Source organism: Triticum aestivum, chromosome 1A, assembly GCF_018294505.1.
Source record: "Triticum aestivum cultivar Chinese Spring chromosome 1A, IWGSC CS RefSeq v2.1, whole genome shotgun sequence".
NCBI lineage: Eukaryota > Viridiplantae > Streptophyta > Magnoliopsida > Poales > Poaceae > Triticum > Triticum aestivum.
The window spans coordinates 233,936,179-233,956,712 of NC_057794.1; the positions used below are offsets into that span (position 1 = coordinate 233,936,179).

General features: G+C 55.2%; 2 long non-coding RNA genes across 4 annotated transcripts; one reads left to right on the forward strand and one right to left on the reverse strand.

Moving 5' to 3' along the window:
- Window positions 1–790: 790 nt before the first annotated feature.
- Window positions 791–2,717, reverse strand: LOC123043937 (uncharacterized). Of its 2 annotated transcripts, none has more exons than XR_006419733.1 (3): window positions 2,645–2,717; window positions 2,105–2,237; window positions 791–1,337 (listed from the first exon to the last, which is right to left on the reverse strand). It is a non-coding gene; the product is annotated as an uncharacterized lncRNA (long non-coding RNA). The 2 variants fall into 2 exon arrangements; XR_006419732.1 differs by having other exon boundaries at window positions 791–1,343.
- On the forward strand, window positions 2,488–19,124 carry LOC123043945 (uncharacterized). Of its 2 annotated transcripts, none has more exons than XR_006419735.1 (3): window positions 2,488–2,726; window positions 3,288–3,418; window positions 19,087–19,124. It is a non-coding gene; the product is annotated as an uncharacterized lncRNA (long non-coding RNA). The 2 variants fall into 2 exon arrangements; XR_006419734.1 differs by lacking the exon at window positions 2,488–2,726 and adding an exon at window positions 2,879–2,967 and having other exon boundaries at window positions 3,062–3,418.
- The last annotated feature ends 1,410 nt before the right edge of the window (window positions 19,125–20,534 follow it).

Consider the following 20,534-nt stretch of genomic DNA (forward strand, 5'->3'; position numbering starts at 1 on the left):
CGGCTTCATTCAGGGGCTACTAACGGTGTCCTAGACTAGGGGTGCCAACCTAATTCGTCCGTAGTGCATGGACCGAGCTTACGGCCCGTTGATCTCATTAAGGAAGGACTCCAGAAGCTTTGAACCTAGGCATGATCAAGATGGACACCGCCGAAGACTTGGCGTGTACTACAAGGACTACTCCAACTGTCGACTTGTTTATTCCTAGTTGGTAAATGACCACACGTAACCCTAGATACCCTCGGTACCTATATAAACCGTGGGGTCTAGTCCATAGAGACACAATCACAATTACCTGCATTAGGGTTTAGAACACAACATACAATCTCGAGATAGATCATCTTGTACTTGATACTCCATCATCAATATAATCAAAGCAGGATGTAGTGTTTTACCTCTTCGAGAGGGCCCAACCCTGGGTAAACATCGTGTCCCTTGTCTCCTATTACCCATCATTCCTAGATCCACATCTAGGCCCCCCCTACCCGAGATCCGCCAGCTTTAGTATCGACACCGAGGGTCCCACAAGCTCAGGTGGCCTGCCCCTTGAGCTTTTGGGGGTCCTAGGCACCTTCCAGTCCTTCCCCGAAGCTTCCTGGGTCTCTTCTTGTCCGTAAAAAATCATTGTAATTTTTATTACATTTGGACTTCATTTGATATGGTTTTTTGTGAAACAAAGAAATAGCAAAAAAACAGGAGCTAGCTTTGGGTGCTAGATTAATAGGTTAGTCTATATCTATACTACTATTTCTATACTACTATTAAAAGAGCAAACAAGAATTCCCCTAAAGCCACACCACAAAGTGCACACGGGATAACCCCCCACGTTCGATCAGACCCACATAATACCATCCAACTGCCCACGTTACATCACCATACTACAATTAGATCGACGGTTGAAAACAAATGTTCTGTCGACAGACTCCTTCGTCCAGGATGCTACACAGCCCAACGATGGCACCTCCTGGAAACTAAACAATACCTCCACAATCAACGCCGCCACCACGCCATGAACCTGGCCTTGCCCTTGGGGTCCGCGACATCCTCATCCCGATGGCCGTGCCATCTGAACGGAACCTCGGCCTCGCTCCGCCATCCTCGCCCCTGGTCTTCGCGCCGTCATCAACCCGGCGACCGTGCCGTCTGAACGAAACCTCGGCCTCGCCCCTAATCTCCACGCCGCCGTTGACCCGGTGGCCGTGTCATCTGAACGAAACCTCCGTCTCGCCTCGCCGTCCTCGTCCCTGGTCTCCATTCCATCGTCGACCCAGTGGCCATCCTCGACCCGGCATGCTGCCCTACCTCCGGTGGCCCACGCCATAGTAGTAATTCCGCCCCTGCCACTGCACATGTTAGATCATTTGAATTTGCAATCAGACATCAGACATAAGGCAAAGGAAATATCTCTTTTAATCTGACAAATTTGTAATTTGTAGTGTGAAATTTGATACTTATAGGACAATCATGATCTGCATGACAAACTAAGTTCTTCATGTAGAATTGTTCATTGTTTAACTCACAAATTGACGGAAAGGTTGAAGAAGTGTTTCACAAATAGATGTAGTGAGAAGACAATATGGCATCCTCTCAGCGTAGTGGGGTATGTACTCCCTTTCAGGACTTGACAAACAGCGGCAATTTAGGTAAATACTACTTCGACCTTGTAAATCCTGAATATTTCATTCCCTCACAGGTCAAAAAACAGATCCAAAAAATTGAAGAGATAAAGGGAAAGGGAGAGGTATGCACTAAACAGGGATGCAATATTAAAAAGAAGACAGGAGGCAAGGGATCGTAAGAAAGCTACATCGGCTATTCTCAATGGAAACAACACTCCATCTAAGCCACCCATGTCCATGTCGCCTAGTTTCTCTATTTTCTCTATTCTTTATGATACATTCGTGAATAACAAGTAAAGTCATATTAATGATCAGTTCGTTTGGGCAGATTTTGACACTGTAGAGAGGCCCAGTGCACCATCTGTTGTTACCCAGCGTGGGTACACACCGGCTACGGAAGGTGATGTTTCTCTTGACAAACATAATAGCTTCCTTTCCGTGTCAACAAAACTGACACAGTACATACATTTGTGATGTAGGTATACCTGTTGATGTCGTAATGACTGATCAGACTCCACTTCATGGTCCAAATTCATTAAGAACACCCGTAAATGTCAACAATGTCGAGTCTGCCATTGAGTCCTCCCAACTAACTGGGTTACGACCACCACTTCAAGCCTACAAATGCAGCATGTCATATGGTAATCAATTGTTCCTCATATTATCTATGATACATAATTGACACTTAGATCGTACAGAGGAAAAACAACTTCTTCTCATATTGCATTGTCTACTATACATAATTCACACTTATTCTACAGAAAGAAAAACAAGCACTTAAGAGGGAGAGGGAAAATGCCCGGTATGAGCAACATGAATAAGGGATATTACAGAGCCTACGTGACAAACGGCGTCGAGCCAAATCTACAGTTGTCCCAACAACCGGAGAACAAACTCAATCCAGTACATGTGATGCCAGCTACATCAAACACATGATATCCAATCTTTGATTTCCTAATTGATAGTCACTCAATATTTCTGTAGCTGATGAAGATTGTGATTGGCTACACAAAAATGATACATACCAGATGCAAAACATTGGAGGGAGGATGACGCCAGTCAACATACTCAGTAAGCCGTCGTGTGGACACAATCATGTGGAAAAATGTAATGGTGCTTTAATTCACTACTGCTTGGTTCATACTTTTAATTGTAGGTCATAAATACATATATAAATTGCATGACTGCTATGGAGCATCTATAGGTAAGGTTAGGTGGAAGTGTGTTCTTAGAGAATGCATGCATCTCTAAGATGATAAAGATCGGTGGCTATCTACCCTCAGATGACATGGATGCTGCACTAGTATGGGTATTAAATAGAGCCAAAGAATATTTTGAAAATGATATGGTTAGTCTTAGTTTTCTACATATTTCTATGAATTTTAGTGAGAACGACCGATTCGTCTACATAGGAGTACAACTAAAATAATCATTTTCTTCAGATATTCATTCCAATAAACATGGACGACGTTCACTGCTACCTATGTGTTATAAATGCCAGAAAACTATGTGTTCAAGTGCTCGACTCGCTAGGCCCATCAATGAATCGCAAGGACCTCACTGATACGGTTAGTAGTTAGTCCTACTGCCCCATCTTTGCATAAGAAGCATTTTTTTCTTATTTCTCGCATGTCATGCTTATACTTTTTTCATTTGTTGGTACAACAGCTAGAAGGACCGGAGGATTTATTCAAATATGCATCCGAGCACATGGAATTAAAATCCAATAAGTGGACTGATCTAAGTGTTACAACATGGAAAAGAGAAGAATATATTAAGAGCAGTCTTCAGACGGATGGGTACGCCTCCTAATATAACTCAGAGCATTTATGCTTAATGTTTATTTTTTTCACTACATAGCATTCCTGAAGCATATTTGATCAACAGATTTGATGTGCCAATGCAATTCTTTACCTTACTGTATGCCAATGCAATAGACACAACACCTCTCATGAGATCTGGCCTAAATAATGGAGCTCAAGGCCATACATTTCATTGGGCTGCATATAGTATAGAAAACGTTACAATTTCTGGATTTGAACAACAACTATCTTACTACACACATGGAAAGAACCAGATAGATAGCTTACCTATATGTGCTTCACTAACAATCGTCCACTACTCTATACCATGCATGCCAACATAAAGAAAGAGAAACATCTCACAAATGAATGACAATGTGGCGAAGGCGCCTGTTGTGCATACAATGGCATAAGCATCAGCAAAGTTTAGATGTCAAATTGTCGGAATAAATAGCCATGGGTAGCCTAGCCGGCTTCCCCTGGCCCTTCTGAAAAAATTACGAGCCCGTCCGACTCTCAGGAATCCAAGACGTGGGGCCGCCTTCCCCTTGCTGACTTTCACCCAGGCCAGCTCGAAGAAGGCGGCCCGACTTTACCCCTCATGAAGAAAACCATGGGAGGCCGACTCGAAGAAGCCGGCTCCAAGATGCCGACTCCAAGAAGCCGGCCATGAGGAGGCCGACTCCAAGAAGCCGGCTCCCATAAAGCGGTTGAGACCGTACCCTCAAAGTTTGCATCCACCTAGCGGCGATGAGACAGGGCGTGGCTACAGTAAAGCCTGCCACCCCCGAATCCCGGAGCACGCCCGACACAGTGCGTCGTACGAAGTGGCCATGACCCGTCCGGCGCGGCACTGTTGCCATGTTGACCCTGATGTCATCCACGACGGGCTACCAGTACGGCCCACGGGCGGTGGGCCCCTTCGGGCAGAGAGACACCCGAAGGCGGCCTGGCCTCCCCCAGTCGGCCCGAGACGGGGCCGGCTCCCCGCAGCCGGCTTGCTTCCCCCCTCGAAGAAGACGCCCCATTAAGGAGACAAGACGCGGTAAGGCTACGGTAATCGCCCGCCGGACGGCGACACTGTAGCCACGCTTACCTCGACGAAGCCCTCATCATCAGGATGAGGCAACAGTAGCCAGCCATCGACAAGACCCTTGGCACTGGGGCCTGCCTGTTGCCAAGGAGTTGGTAGCCGGCGGGACCCACCAGCCGGCGGGCCCCAGCAGTCGGCGCAGAAGCTGGCAAGCGCGGTCACAGACGGCTGGGCCTCGCGCCCAGTCGGATTACCATTGTACCCCGGGGGGTAGGCCTATATAAACCCCTCGGGGCACCCATGCAAAGGGTTCGACCCTCAGCTAGTTTTAGACACCACACCAGGAGAAGAAGCAGGCTAGCCGTGCCCTTCTTCCTCCTCCCACCAAACAGCTCAAGGAGCATTGTGTAGCTACTTGTCCATCTAGTGATCATGCGGATACCCCGCGGAGCAGCAGTAGGGATGTTATCTCCATGGGGAGCCCCGAAGCTGGGTAAGATTCGCCAGCGTGCATGTCTTCACCTCCTCCCGTTTCCAGGCACCGGCGATGTCTTACTGGCTCCCACAATGATAAGCCACCCGTTGACATATGTCGCACCTACCACCCGACATTTGGCGCCCACCGTGGGGCCAGGTGCACCGTTGTCCGGAGACCTGTTCTGGACAGGAACCCTCTTCCTCCCCAGCGAGCATAGCCAGCCCGGCACGCCCGATGGCACTTGCCATGACGTGCTGGAAGGCGTCACCAGCATCCGCGCGGCGAGCAGCCTCGCCGATCTCCTCGACGAAACCCTCATCTCCGATGAGCTCGCCTCTGATGCGGGCACCGATCACCTCACCAACCTCCTTGGCCAGCTCCATGTCTCTAGCGAGCCCGTTGTGGATCTGGAGTCGGTTGGCTCCACCGACCCGATGCCTGTCGACTTTGACACGGCCTCCTTCGACACCTTCCCCACCAACGTTGCGATCTACAACGACCCGCTTCCTCGGACCGACGGCCGCGATACCGTCACCACCGAAGTGATGGTCATCGGCCACGATGGCCCGGCTGGCGAGAGCGCCCACGAGGTCCCGCACGTGGCGGCCCACGACCTGTCCACCCCACTCCCGGCTAATGCCGACGATGAAGCACTGGAGGCACGCAGCCTCGCCCTCCTTGCGGAGGGCCGGAGGCTGGCTTCCGTGAGACGCCTCACAGAGGCCTACCAGCGCGAAGCTAACCGCGCCGCCTTCGGCACACCGGCCCCAGGCGGGCCAAGCCAGGCCGGCCTTGTCAAGCAACGCGGCGCCGTCATTGCCGACACGGTGGGAGTCGACTGCCCAGTCTACACCACTCCTCTCGAGAACCTGTGCGCCGCCCAGGCGGCCGTGGACGAATTGGACGGCTTGGAGGCCGAAGACCTCCCCCACATGACCCGGCGCATCCAGCAGCTGATCGATGCAGCCGCACAGCGGCACGAAGCCGACGCCCGCGCGGGAAGCCCTCCCCCGCACCGAGATCATGGCGTGACGTCCCGGACACCGACTACGAGCAACACCCGCGCGCGGCGCGAGAAAGAGCCGGCGGCCAGCCGAAGCCGGACCCGAATCTCCATCGAGCGAGACGCGGACGGCCATCCCCGAGCCATGGAATGGCGGGGCAACCCGCCTCCGCCTCGACCCCGTGAAGAGAGATATCCCACCCTGCCGCCAGTGGCACACTCGACTCTCAGCGGCCGACTAGGTCACCGCGAAGGAGTCAGCGAGAACGACGCCCACCATCGGATCGACCGCCTGGCGCGATCCCTGGCGCTGGAAGAAGAAGACGATGTCGGCCCGCCTTGCTTCGGCCCCCGCATCCGCGACGAGCCTTTCCCCAAAGGGTTCTCGCTCCCAAGAGACATGCCCAAGTACAACGGCTCCGTGATGCCGGAGGATTGGTTGATCGACTACTCCACGGCGGTCAGCATAGCCAACGGCAACCGGCGCGTTGCCGTGAAGTACGTGCCCCTCATGCTGCAAGGCATGGCGCGGACCTGGCTCAACAGCCTCAAGCCTCTCAGCATCAACAGCTGGCTAGATTTCACCGAAGCTTTCATCCGCAACTTCACCAGCACCTACAAGCGGGCTCCCAAGCCCAGGCAGCTGTCCCTGTGCGTACAGGGCCCGACCGAGTCCACTCGCGACTACCTCACGCATTGGGCCGAGCTCCGCAATTCTTGCGAGGGGGTGCACGAGGTGCAAGCCATAGAATACTTCACAGCCGGGATGCCGAGAAGGCACCCTCCTCAAGCACAAGCTTCTCTGCGACGAGCCGGCTACCCTCGACGAGCTTCTGGACATAGCGGACAAATATGCGACCGCCGACTCCTCAATGAAGACCGAGCTTCGGGTAGACGCGTCCGGAAAAGTACTCAACCCAGTGCCTAAGACGCCGGCTGGGGATCCCGGCCGACGCACACACCTGAACGACCATAAGCGCAAGGGCCCCGCGCCGCCTCCCGCCAGTCGGCATGTGGCCACAGTTGAAGACGTGCCGCCTGAAGGGCGGCCCGCGCCCAAGAAACCCAAGGGCGGCCGGCCGGCTTGGCAGTCGGCCTTCTCCTACGAGCAAACTCTCGACGCCTCCTGCAAGTTCCACAGCGGCGCGAAGCCGTCCAACCACACAACCCGAAAGTGCCATTGGCTCACCCGAATTTCCAAGGGCGAGGGGCTCACGCCGCCTCCGCCTGCCGGCCCGCCGCCTCCGCCTCCGCCGCCTCCGGCGGCTCGGCCCGCAGTCGGAGCCGTGCATGACGAGTTCCCTGACGAGCAAGCAACCTACATCGTCTTTACGAGCCAGCCCGAAGACCGGCGCAGCAAACGCCGAGAGCACCAGGAAGTCGGCGTGGTCGCTGCTAACCCCGCCGGACACATGCATTGGTCAGAAAAGCCCATCAGCTGGAGCCGGGCCGACCATCCAGAGGTGATGCCGTCTCCCGACTCTTATGCGCTGGTCCTGGAAGCCACTCTCACGACGGACAGATGCGCCGCCCGTTTCTCCCGCGTACTAATAGATGGCGGGAGCAGCATCAACATCCTGTACCGTGACACCCTGGAGAAGCTAAATGTCAAGACGAAGCAGCTCATGCCTACTCGGACAGTTTTCCATGGCATCATACCCGGCCTGTCCTGCACCCCCATTGGCAAGTTCAAGATTGATGTACTCTTTGGGGACAAGGAGCATTTCCGCCGGGAAGCAATATGGTTTGAAGTGGTGGACCTGGAAAGCCCTTACCATGCATTGCTTGGCCGACCTGCCTTGGCCAAATTCATGGCAGTTCCCCACTATGCATACCTCAAGATGAAGATACCAAGCACCAAAGGCGTCATCACCGTAGCCGGCGATTACAAGAAGTCCTCTGAGTGCATGGCAGCCAGCAGCCGGCTGGCCGAGTCCCTTGTGATTTCCGAAGAAAAGAAGATGCTGGACCAAGTCGTGGCCATAGCCGGCAAGCAGTCGGCCATGTCCCCCGACCCCAAGGAGCACGATGCTCAAGGATCCTTCCAGCCGGTCAAGGAGACGAAGAAGATACCTCTTGACCCCGAGCATCCAGAGAGGTTTGCCGTCATCGGGGCAAGCCTGAACAGCAAATAGGAAGGCGAGCTCGCCGATTTCCTCCGTGAGAATCGGGACGTCTTTGCATGGTCCCCCAAGGACATGCCGGGAGTTCCGAGGAAATTCGCCGAGCACAAACTACACGTTCGAGAAGACGCAAAGCCAGTCAAACAACCCCTTCGCCGACTGTCGGAGGAGAAACGCAGGATTGTGGGAGAGGAGATAGCCCGGCTTCTGGCAGCCGGCTTCATTATGGAAGTTTTCTTCCCAGAATGGCTCGCCAACCCGTCCCTCGTGCTAAAGAAGAACAACAAGTGGCGCATGTGTATAGACTACACAAGCCTCAACAAGGCTTGCCCCAAAGATCCCTTTGCCCTACCAAGGATTGACCAAGTGATAGACTCCACGGTCGGATGCGAGCTGTTGAGTTTCTTGGATGCTTACTCAGGATATCACCAGATAAAGCTAGATCCGGACGACCGCCTGAAGACCGCCTTCATCACGCCATTTGGAGCCTTCTGCTACCTGACTATGACATTCGGCTTAAGAAATGACGGTGCCACTTTTCAGCGTTGCATGCAGAAGTGCCTCCTCAAGCAACTCGGCAGAAACGCTCACGTCTACGTGGACGACATTGTGGTGAAGACGGAGAAGCGCGGCACTCTGCTGGGAGACCTCAAGGAAACGTTTGAGAACCTATGCCGGTTCCAAATCAAGCTCAACCCCGAGAAATGCGTGTTCGGAGTGCCAGCCGGCCAGCTCCTAGGCTTCCTGGTCTCCGAACGCGGCATCGAATGCAACCCGATGAAGATCAAGGCCATCGAGAGAATGGCGATCCCCACCAAGCTTTGAGACATCCAAAAGTTCACCGGATGCTTGGCCTCCTTGAACCGCTTCATCAGCCGGCTCAGAGAGAAAGCTCTCCCCCTCTACCGCCTCATGAAGAAGAGCACTCACTTCGAGTGGAACGACCAGGCCGACCAAGCTTTTCACGAGCTGAAGAAGATGCTGGCCACGCCGCCCGTCCTGGCGGCGCCGACTGAGAAAGAGCCCATGCTCCTTTACATTGCCACAACCAGCCGGGTGGTCAGCACCGTCATCGTAGTCCAACGCCCAGAAGAAGGCCGAGCCCAGCCGGTCCAGAGGCCGGTGTATTACTTGAGCGAGGTGTTGTCCGCTTCAAAGCAGAACTACCCGCACTACCAGAAGATGTGTTACGGCGTGTACTTCACCGCCAAGAAGCTGAAGCCCTACTTTCAAGAGCACCCCGTCACGGTCGTATGCACCGCCCCGCTGGCCGAGATCATAGGCAGCCGGGACGCATTCGGCCGGGTGGCGAAATGGACCATCGAGCTGGCCCCTTACACGATCTTCTACTAGCCCCGCACCGCCATCAAGTACCAAGCACTGGCCGACTTCCTCGTCGACTGGGCCGAGACCCAGTACTTGCCGCCGGCTCCTAACTCCACCCATTGGCGCATGCACTTTAATGGGTCCAAGATGCGCACCGGCTTGGGAGCCGGCATCGTCCTTACCTCTCCCAATGGCGACAAGCTTAGATACACGCTACAAATTCACTTTGCCGCCTCCAACAATGTGGCCGAGTATGAGGCGCTCATACACGGGCTCCGGCTTGCCAAGGAACTCAGCATCCGCCGGATCCTATGTTATGGCGACTCGGACTTGGTGGTCCAGCAATCATCCGGCGACTGGGACGCCAAGGACGCAAATATGGCAAGCTACCGCTTCCTGGTCCAACAACTCAGTGGATACTTTGAAGGATGCGAGTTCCTCCACGTATCACGAGCCGACAACGAGCCAACCGATGCCCTGGCTCGAATAGGCTCCACTCGGCAAGCAATACCAACCGGCGTCACTCTACAACGCCTCCTCAAGCTGTCCATCAAGCCATCTCCAGAGTCCGATTCTATCTTCGTGCTGCCTGACCCCGACGCGGCCGGGTCCGGCTCGAAGAACCAAGCGGGCGACCCCGGGACTTCAGTAGTCGGCCCGGGGGCTTCGGCGACCAGCTCGGGGACTGCAGTAGCCGGCTCGGGGACTGCGGTAGCCGGCCCGGGGACTGCACCAGCACAACAGCCGGCGGCCGACTCCAGCATTTCACCACCCAGCCCGCCCACCCTAGTGGCTGTAGCCACATTGGCAGTGGGAGAAGTCGCGGCCCCGTCATGGGCTCGGTCCATCGTCAACTTCCTAGTAAACCAAGATCTGCCGGCTGACGAAGCAGAGGCAAGACAAGTCCAACACCGAGCCGGAGCATACACAATCATCAACAGTGAGCTCGTCAAGCGCAGTGTCACTGGAGTTCTCCAGCGATGCGTCGAGCAAGAGAAGGGCATTGCAATCCTTAGAGACATTCACCAAGGAGAATGCGGCCACCATGCGGCCTCAAGATCACTCGTCACCAAAGCCTTCCGCCATGGTTTCTTTTGGCCGACTGCCTTGGATGACGCCAAGGAATTAGTTAAATATTGCAAAGGGTGCCAACTTTTCAGCTCCAAGCAACACATGCCGGCTTCGGCACTCAAGACCATTCCCCTCACCTGGCCCTTCGCCGTTTGGGGACTGGACATGGTGGGCCCATTCAAGACGGCGCGCGGCGGCATGACGCATTTGCTTGTCGCCGTGGACAAATTCACCAAGTGGATTGAGGCAAAGCCGATCAAGAAGCTGAATGGGCCGATTGCTGTAACATTCATCGCAGACATAACAACTCGGTACGGCATGCCACACAGCATCATCACCGACAATGGCACGAATTTTGCCAAAGGAGCCTTGGCACGTTTCTGCGTAGCCCAAGGTATTCGGCTGGACTTAGCGTCCGTCGCCCACCCGCAGTCAAACGGCCAGGTCGAGCGAGCCAACGGCCTCATCCTCTCCGGCATCAAGCCCCGACTGGTCGTACCTCTAGAGCGTTTAGCCGGCTGTTGGCTCGATGAGCTGCCGGCTGTCCTCTGGAGTCTGCGCACTACACCAAACAAGTCAACCGGCTTCACCCCTTTCTTCCTTGTGTATGGCGCCGAGGCGATCATCCCAACTGACATCGACTTCGACTCGCCTCGAGTAACCATGTACACTGAAGCGGAGGCCAAGGAAGCACGAGAAGACGGCGTAGACCTGCTGGAGGAAAGCTGGCTGTTAGCCCTCAGCCGGTCTGCCATCTACCAGCAGGGTTTGCGCCGTTACCACAGCCGGAAGGTCGGGCCAAGATCTTTTCAAGAGGGCGATCTTGTGCTCCGGCTGATCCAGCGAACAGCCGGCCAGCACAAGCTGTCGGCCCCTTGGGAAGGCCCCTTCGTCATCAGCAGAGCTCTAGGCAACGACTCCTGCTACCTGATTGACGCACAGAAGCCGAAGGCACGCAAGAGAGACGACTCCGGCAAGGAGTCGAAACGACCATGGAACGCCAACCTCCTTCGAAGATTTTACAGTTGAAATGCAGTATGTATCACGCTAACTTTTGTATTAAGTACGAGACAATAGGCCCCCCAAGGAGGGCTCGGGGACTGCCATCTCTTATCTATGAATGAAAAATATCATGCTTATGACTTTGTCATTTCATTTACTTGATCCGTCCGGCACCGGGTTCGACTAGTCGGCCCGGAGACTGGCCGACTGGAGTTATATTAGAAGTCCTACCCGTAGTCAGACAAGTAGTGTGCCGGCTCCCAAGCTTTCTCTTGCCGAAAGTCGCAGTTCGAAGAACCGGCTGTCCGACTGGTAAGAGTTAAAGGCAGGAACGGGCGCCCACACGAAAAACGGCTAGGGACTAACGGACTAATATAACAAAAGCCAGTTTTTCTCCCACCGCCGAATGGCTACCAGAGTAGCCGGCCGGCCGGTTTCCATTCACTTCACTTCAATCCAAGAAAGCTCAAGTACTTGCCTCCCCAAAAAGGGAAGGCGGCAAAGGAAAAAGCCTAAGGATAAAAAGCATACGCGAATGGAAACCAAACATGCACGTAATAATATTTACATAAAAGACCTCCGAGAGGCCAGCATTCAACATAGTTTGGATACACCCCCAGTGGGTGGAACTGCGAAAACTTAATGAAGATTGTTCAAAAGACAACAAGCAGGAAAAATAAGGACGGCAGGTCAAGCTGGCAGAGCGACCGACGAGCCGGGCTGGTTGGCGGAGACGGTTGTGCCGGCTGAAGGAGCGGCCGGCTAGCGAACCTCGGCTTGGTCACCGCCTCCCGCAGAAGGTGCGCTTCCACGCGCCTCATTGCTGGAGGCACGGTCGGCCTGAGGTCGGCCGGTTGTTCCACCAGCCGGCTCGACGTCTTCGCCGTCCTCCTCCTCATCCTCGCCCTCGTTGCTGGAGGCGATCTCCTCCGCCGAGTCCTCGCCCACCGCCGGGTTCAGCCCGAACCACTCCTCTGGCTGGGCAACACCGTCATCATCGATCTCGGGTGCAAAAACGCTGATGTCGGTGCACTCGGCGATCGTTGAAGCCCGCTGGGCGATAGCCGGCCTCACCTCTTCCAGCTCCGCGTCGGCCTCCATCCGCCAAGTGCGCAGCTGGTCCAGGCTCAGCCCTGGGTACCAAGCCCGAACGAACTCCAACGCCCGCTCAGCTCCGAGGCGGGCCGCCGACGCCTTCCAAGCCTCAAAGCGACCAACTGCGACCTCCAGCCAGTCGGCAGTCCGGCTTCGGGTGCGGGGGATCGTCTCGCCGGGCCAGAGGGCGGCCAACACTTGCGCCCCGGCATGTTGGAGCCGGCGAAGCATCCGATGAGCCGGCTGCAACCGCGCCTGGACAGCCAAGAGCTGCTCCTCAAGCGTCCGGTTCGCATCCGGCGTGATGTTGGCCCCCGCCTGACAGCGCGCCTCGCGATGGGCCTCGATGCTTTGGGCGGCAAAGGCGGAGTAGCCGGGGAAGTAGTCTGCACCAAAAAACAAGCAGCAGCTCAAGTTAAGCCAAAGACCCAGGCGGCAAGGAGCAGGAGAGGGGCGAGGAAGGCGGCTTACCGTCGATCAAATCCTCAATCCGGCCGAAGCCTTCATCCAGGGCTCGCCGAGTCTCAGCCCAGCTCGCCGCCTCGGTCTCATACTCTGCCTTCAGGGCGGCGTCGCTATCCTACGCCGCCTGTAGGGCCGCCTTGTGGCTCTTATCCTGGTCGGCCAGCTTCTTGGCCAGGCGATCACGCTCCTGGACCAAGGCAGCGTACTCGGCATCCTTGGTATGAAGGGCGGCCTTCGCTTCGCCGAGCTCCTTCCTCAAGTCAGCATTGGCCCCTGAAGACAAAGAAAAAAAACCAATAAGAAAAGAGTCGTCAAGAAAGATCCGACCCGACTGCTCAGCAGTCGGCCCGAATCTCGGGGACTACACTCAGTGGGTGCGCTGACGCGCCCCCACAGGAGACAGACAAGATCGAGTACTTACTTCGGCTGTAGGCCAGGTCGTCGGTCCTCCGGCTCAACTCCCGTGCCTGAGAGTTGAAGGCGGCAGCATGGAGGTTGTGATATTCCTGGAAGTTCAGACAAGAGACAAAAATAAGGTAGCCGTCAAGAAAGATCCGACCCGACCGCGCAGCAGTCGCCCCGAATCTCGGGGACTACACCCAGTGGGTGCGCTGACGCGCCCCCACGTAAGAAATTAAGAGAGCAAAGCGGCCAAGAATGAAGGACTCACCCGGATGGTGGCTCGCGTTGACAGGAACTCCTGGGTGAACTGTTGCAGCAGGGCGGCCTGAGCTTGCAGCCGGCTCCGGACCCCTTGAGCCGCCACATTCAGCTCGCCAGTCCCCCCGCTGGGAGTCCACTCGGACGTGGCGGTGCTGGCCGCCTTCAGATCTTCCGTCGACTGGCATGCGCCCACGACTCGGCGCGACTCCGACGGAGCGGCGCCTCCCCCTGCGCGTCGGCCCGTCGCTGGCTGTACCTTGAGGCCGGCTCTATTCCCCGGCTCGCCCCCGGTCGGCTCCTCTGGCGCCGCCGACGATTGGCAGCCTTGGCCCGCTCCGGTTGGCGCTGCTGGCGGCGTTTTCCTTGCAAAGGCCACGGGGTCCTCCCCCCTCTCCATCAGCGGCGGGTCTTGAACGATCTCCTCCGCCAAGGGCAATGGGGTGTCGGGGGCCACGGCTCGGAGGGGAATGGCGAGCAGCGAAGGCTGATTGCACGAGCCCTCCGCCTCCGTCTCCGCGGTCGCCGCCTCCATCTAGGCCTTGGCTGCCATGTCGGCCTGCTCCCTCGCCGCCTGGGCGGCCGCTTTCTCCGCTGCCTCGCGCTCCTCCCGCGCTTCACGGGCGTTCTGCTCTGTGGCCTTCCTGAGGTCGGTGCGGGGGTCCACGCGGCGGGAGCTTGAAGAACCTCCAGCCGGCCCAACTACGGAGCCGCCCGGACCACGCTCAAGGGAAAGCGGCGCCCTGTCCAGCAAGCGGAAGAAATTAAGAAGAATGCTCAAACAAGAAGAGAATGATGTAGAGCATGCGACAAGGCAATTGACGACTTATGCTAAGACCGCCTGAGGCTGCTTCACCGCCTTGCGGAAGCGGGCCGCTTTCGCAGCCGCCTCGTCTCGCTTGGTTGCCACGGTGGAGGCTTTGGACTTCTTCGGCCGACTGCCAAAGAGGCCTGAAGCGGCCCGGCACTTTTGTGCACCGCTGCTGGCAGCCGACGTAATGGACGAGCCCGCGCCCTGATGGTCGGCCGCCGGCTGGCGACGCGGGGCAACTTCGGTTTCGAAATCGTCCGGCCAGTCCTCGAAGCTGGAGGTGAGCCTTGCGCCCCCGGGCTCAGTGTCGTCCCCCACGACGGCGTCTTCCATGGCGGCCGCCCCCAAGTCCGGGTCGTCAACGTTATTCGCCGTGCGGTCGGGGGCGTACCGGCGTTCTATCCCCGCTGCCCCGGTCGTCAGCGGGAGAAGAGGGTTCTGCTAAGAAGAACCGACTGATCAGAAGCCGGCCATCGTGAAGCCGGCCACCAACAAGAAGAAGAAAAGGAAAACTCACCACGGGCGGAGGGTTGGCGCGAGAGTACGGCGCCTTGCCGTATCGCCAGTCCTCGGCAAGCTTGCAATTGGAGATGTAGTTTACCATGTACGATACCTCCGCATAAGGCATCTCCCTGGTGCTCAGCCGGCATGGGTCGAACCGGCCGCTCATCTGGCACATCATGTGGGGCCGGCTTGGAGAGGAGATATCCGGCGCTCCATGAAGGCGGCCACCAAGTCGGCCCCGCTCAGACCTTCCGACTGGATCATCACCCGAAGCCGGGAGACGGCAGCATTCCTGGCCTGAGACAGTGACCGGGACCGGAAACTCCATGAGGGCTGCCTCCCAGCCGGCGGGCCGGCTACGTAAGCCGGCAGGTTGACGTGGTCTCCTTGCTCGGCGACGTTCTTCACGTAGAAGTATGACTTCTGCCAGATCTTCACCGACTGGATCAGGGGGATGGGTGGGAACGGGTTGTTCTCGCCCGCCCTCCTCATGGCGATGAAGGCCCCGCAGGGGGCGGGCACGCCGACGACGACGGTGCCGAGTTTGCTCTGGAAGAATTCCCCCCAAAGCTCCAGCGTGGGGAGCAGCCCCAAGAAGCCTTCGCAGAGGGAGACGAAGGCCGACAGCAGCATCACCGCATTGGGCGTGAGGTGATGCGGCTGAAGGTTGTAGAACTCGAGGAAGGAGCATAGAAATCCGCTCGTCGGAAGGCCGAAACCGCGTAGGAAGTGCGAGCGGAAGACGACCCGCTCGCCCTCCTCCGGCGCCGGCGAGATCTCCGTCTCCGGCGCCAGGCGGACCCACACGAGGTTGGCGTCGGGCAGGCGCCGAGTCTGACGGAGGAACGCAACATGGTCCTCATGGACGTTGGAGCCGTCCCATGAGCTCGACAGCGCCATGGGAGCAAGACGATGTGGCGGTGTGGCGGTGCTGAGACGGGAGGTTGCGGCGGCAACGAGAGGAAGAGAGGAGGACGAGAAGGGGTGGAGCGAGAGAGAGCGTGCGAACCTCTGTCGCTCCCCCTCCTCCCCCTACTTATAAGCTTGCATGGCGGAACCGAGGAGGCGCGGCGTGGGGAAGCATGGGGATCGATCGCGCCCACTCCCCCATGTCCCGCGATTACTGTGCCACGATGGCGGAATAAAACCGCCGCGGGAAGGCGAGCGGTCCATGTGGGCCACGGAAGATCCGCGCTTGGACCGAGGCCTGCGAGTGGCGGGCCCGGGCCTGCGGCGACGACCCGTCGCGCGCGTGCGTCGGCAGGATTTCGTCGCCACGTGGTCCGCGTTCCCGCCTACGAGAAACGGAGCTCTCTGAAGTCGGCGTGCACAAACAAAGCCGGCTATTCAATATAGGAAGCTGACCAAGCTTCTCGTCCCTCTGTCCGCCTCGAAGCTCGATCAGCTTCAGGGACTACTATCGGAATAAATAGCCATGGGTAGCCTAGCCGGCTTCCCCTGGCCCTTCTGAAAAAATTACGAGCCCGTCCGGCTCTCAGGAATCCAAGACGTGGGGCCGCCTTCCCCTTGCTGACTGTCACCCAGGCCAGCTCGAAGAAGGCGGCCCGACTTTACCCCTCATGAAGAAAACCATGGGAGGCCGACTCGAAGAAGCCGGCTCCAAGATGCCGACTCCAAGAAGCCGGCCATGAGGAGGCCGACTCCAAGAAGCCGGCTCCCATAAAGCGGTCGAGACCATACCCTCAAAGTTTGCATCCACCTAGCGGCGATGAGACGGGGCGTGGCTATAATAAAGCCTGCCACCCCCGAATCCCGGAGCACGCCCGGCACAGTGCGCCGTACGGAGTGGCCATGACCCGTCCGGCGCAGCACTGTTGCCATGTTGACCTTGATGTCATCCATGACGGGCTACCAGTACGGCCCACGGGCGGTGGGCCCCTTCGGGCAGAGAGACACCCGAAGGCGGCCTGGCCTCCCCCAGTCGGCCCGAGACGGGGCCGGCTCCCCGCAGCCGGCTCGCTTCCCCCCTCGAAGAAGACGCCCCATTAAGGAGACAAGACGCGGTAAGGCTACGGTAATCGCCCGCCGGACGGCGACACTGTAGCCACGCTTACCTCGACGAAGCCCTCGTCATCAGGATGAGGCAACAGTAGCCAGCCATCGACAAGACCCTTGGCAGTGGGGCCTCCCTGTTGCCAAGGAGTTGGTAGCCGGCGGGACCCACCATCTGGCGGGCCCCAGCAGTCGGCGCAGAAGCCGGCAAGCGCGGTCACAGACGGCTGGGCCCCACGCCCAGTCGGATTACCATTGTACCCCCGGGGGGTAGGCCTATATAAACCCTCCGGGGCACCCATGCAAAGGGTTCGACCCTCAGCTAGTTTTAGACACCACACCAGGAGTAGAAGCAGGCTAGCCGTGCCCTTCTTCCTCCTCCCACCAAACAGCTCAAGGAGCATTGTGTAGCTACTTGTCCATCTAGTGATCATGCGGATACCCCGCGGAGCAGCAGTAGGGGTGTTATCTCCATGGGGAGCCCCGAAGCTGGGTAAGATTCGCCGGCGTGCATGTCTTCGCCTCCTCCCGTTTCCAGGCACCGGCGACGTCTTACTGGCTCCCACAATGATAAGCCACCCGTTGGCATATGTCGCACCTACCACCTGACACAAATTCATATGCAAAGTCACATGTATTTCTGATACAAACAATACATATATATATATACCAACTTGATCGTGACCCTGGAACTTTCTGTTACTTAGTGCCTGTAATAATGCGACATTACAAAGTGAGAATACCACTCAAATCAAGCAACTACCACAAAAAGCAATGACTCAACATTAATTATAGCTAGGTGATAGTCACAAATTAAGCCACCCAGAATTCAAATCCACAAATCAATTAGCTTTATCACAGCATGGTTGCCTCAAAAATGTCACCCGACTAAATCCCCACTGATAACGGTAGGTGCATTAACAACATCTAATCGATTAGCATACCTTCAGCAACCGAGCACATACGCCAGCTGCGAACTCCTTCCCGGAGCAACTGTGTGAGCCAAGAACGGGGGGCGATGATTACGGCGGGCACGTCGACGCACTGGATCTCGGTCCAATTCGAGATGCCTGCGCCTGCATCGTGTCCAGCACCTCGCATCTCGATATACTTTGGGGCAGTAGGATGACAGCGACAGGGTCGATCTGGGGAAGAGCCGCGGGGTTGGTGGCGAGGCAAGGCCGCGGTGGTGAGAGGAGGCAGCGGCCCGAGGCCGTGGTGGGGATAAGGGCCGACAGGGCATCGCCGTGGTGGGGATAGGAGGAGATGGGGTGAGGCCATGGTGGTAGGGCGACATCGCGGGAGAGGATGCAGCGTGCTGCAGAGCAGTAGAGGAGGCGGCTGGCGGAGAAAGCAAAGTGATGAGTCTCACTGCACACATCACTGGAGAAAGCCAACCGCTCCTCATTAGTGTGTCGTGAGGGACTGGGATACCTTTCACCGGCTGCTCTTTCTATTATTTTACTTTCCACCTGCTGCTCCTTATTAGTGTTCCTCTGATTGCTTTTTTTCTTTTGCAATCCGACCTCCGGTTGCTTTTGTGTGGCCTAATTACTTCACCAAGATTTTTTTTTCTTTGGTTAATTACGCCCCCAGATTAAACATATCATCGACCAAATGGATCATCAGCGTGTCTCTTTTGTTTTATTTTTTATATCCATGGTCTACATCCCATTTGGGGAAGTAATAATTATATGAATTCCTCTCAAAAAAATTATACGTTGACAAATTCTTTTTTTGTTGTTAGCCCTTTTGTTAATTTGATTTATAAAAAAAAATGCATTCATAAATTCAATTATTTTATTGATAGCCCTTTTGGTCATTTGATTTATATTAGCGGCAAAGTTGTTCAATTCTTTTTTTATCGAGCATGTCCGATATGACTGTGTGGTTCAGTCATCATCAATATTTTTATATTAGCGGCAATCAGTTGCTACAAACCCTGCCTTCAAGCACGACATTTTGATATGGGGAGGCAAAGTTTCTGCTATTTCCACAAACTCATACGGATAAGAATCTTGTCAATACATCACAATCTTAATTGATTCATTCAATTCGCATGTAACATTTCATACATGCAGCCCCTGTCTGGTTATTGGATTTTCAATTTAATGCACTCATGGCACGATTGGACGCTACATTTTTCAGTACCCAAGGTAATTATTGGCACCATGCTCATTTCTACACACGTTACGCATATTTTTTAATAACAATGTTATATAATGCATATGTAGGATGATTTTGAACTGATGAAGCGATTTTTGCTTCATATTTTGAAGTATGAAGAGAATGAAGTTCCAAACAATATCCCAGTCTTAGAACGAAGCATTATAGATCGCATCAAAAGATGGACCTTATAGAAAGGATCATCATCAACTAATGATTGATAAAGTTGCTTAGTTGTTATTTTTAAGTATTTTTGTAATAAGTAACAATCACAATACATTTATATGATCGTTAATTTTAAGTGATGACATGTATATCGGTCGTGTGTTACATGCGCGAGTTTTTTTCATTTTGTTTTTGAAATTTTGGGATCACAAAATTTCAACAATGGAAGTCTTTCACCGGTCAAACAAGACCTATGACTTAATCTAAAATAAATTATTATATTGAAATCATTGGGCGTGACACGCATTTAAATGTTCAGATAAAAACTCAATACGATGTTCATGTTTTTAGTGTAGTTTAGTAGGATACGTGCGTTGCACGTGCATATTTACTAGTCTATGAAAATAATATAAAAGTGCACCAAAACCATATAAAAATATCGTAAACATGGCATGCATACTTCATAAATGATAGACATATTGGAGATGTATCACACAGCCAGAAAGTGTTGCCGCCAAGGAGACTGCAAAGTTGCATATGTCGGCGATTGAGATGGAGGACGAGGTGACCAACAAGTGCATGTGGGTCGATCCAGAACCGCAAGAGCCTTCGGCGAGCCTGGACTTCATCAGCAGCCTCCCCCACAAGATGTTGCTCATCATCATCTCCCTCCTCCCCAGCAAATTTGGGGTGCGGACAACTGTCCTCTCTCGGCGATGGCGCCCCCTCTGGCGCTCCATCCCCCTCAACCTCATCATCAACCACGAGCTCTGCGATAGGGATCTCAAATGCATGGCCAAATATCCTCGCCACGTACCCTGGGCCAGCCAGACACCTTGCCATCGACATCTTCCATTCCAACTACAAGGTCGAAGCCAAGTTTGATGAGTGGATCCCCCGCACTAGATCAGCTTGAGGAGCTTAGTTCCGCATGGGGACAACCGCTGTCGTCGCTGCCATCGTCCGCACTCTACCTTGCATCCACACCATGTCGCGCCAATTTCACGTACTGCTATTTCTCTGAGATTAATGGCGTGCCTGATCTTCTTCTCCCTTAATTCTAGCAGCTCGAGCTCTTTGATGTTGGCCTCTCAAAGGAGTCCATGCAGCGGCTGCTCGGTGGCTGTATTGTGCTCGAGAATCTTCGCCTTAAGGGGATCCATGGGTTCAATAGCCTCCACATTGTCTTGACGAACTC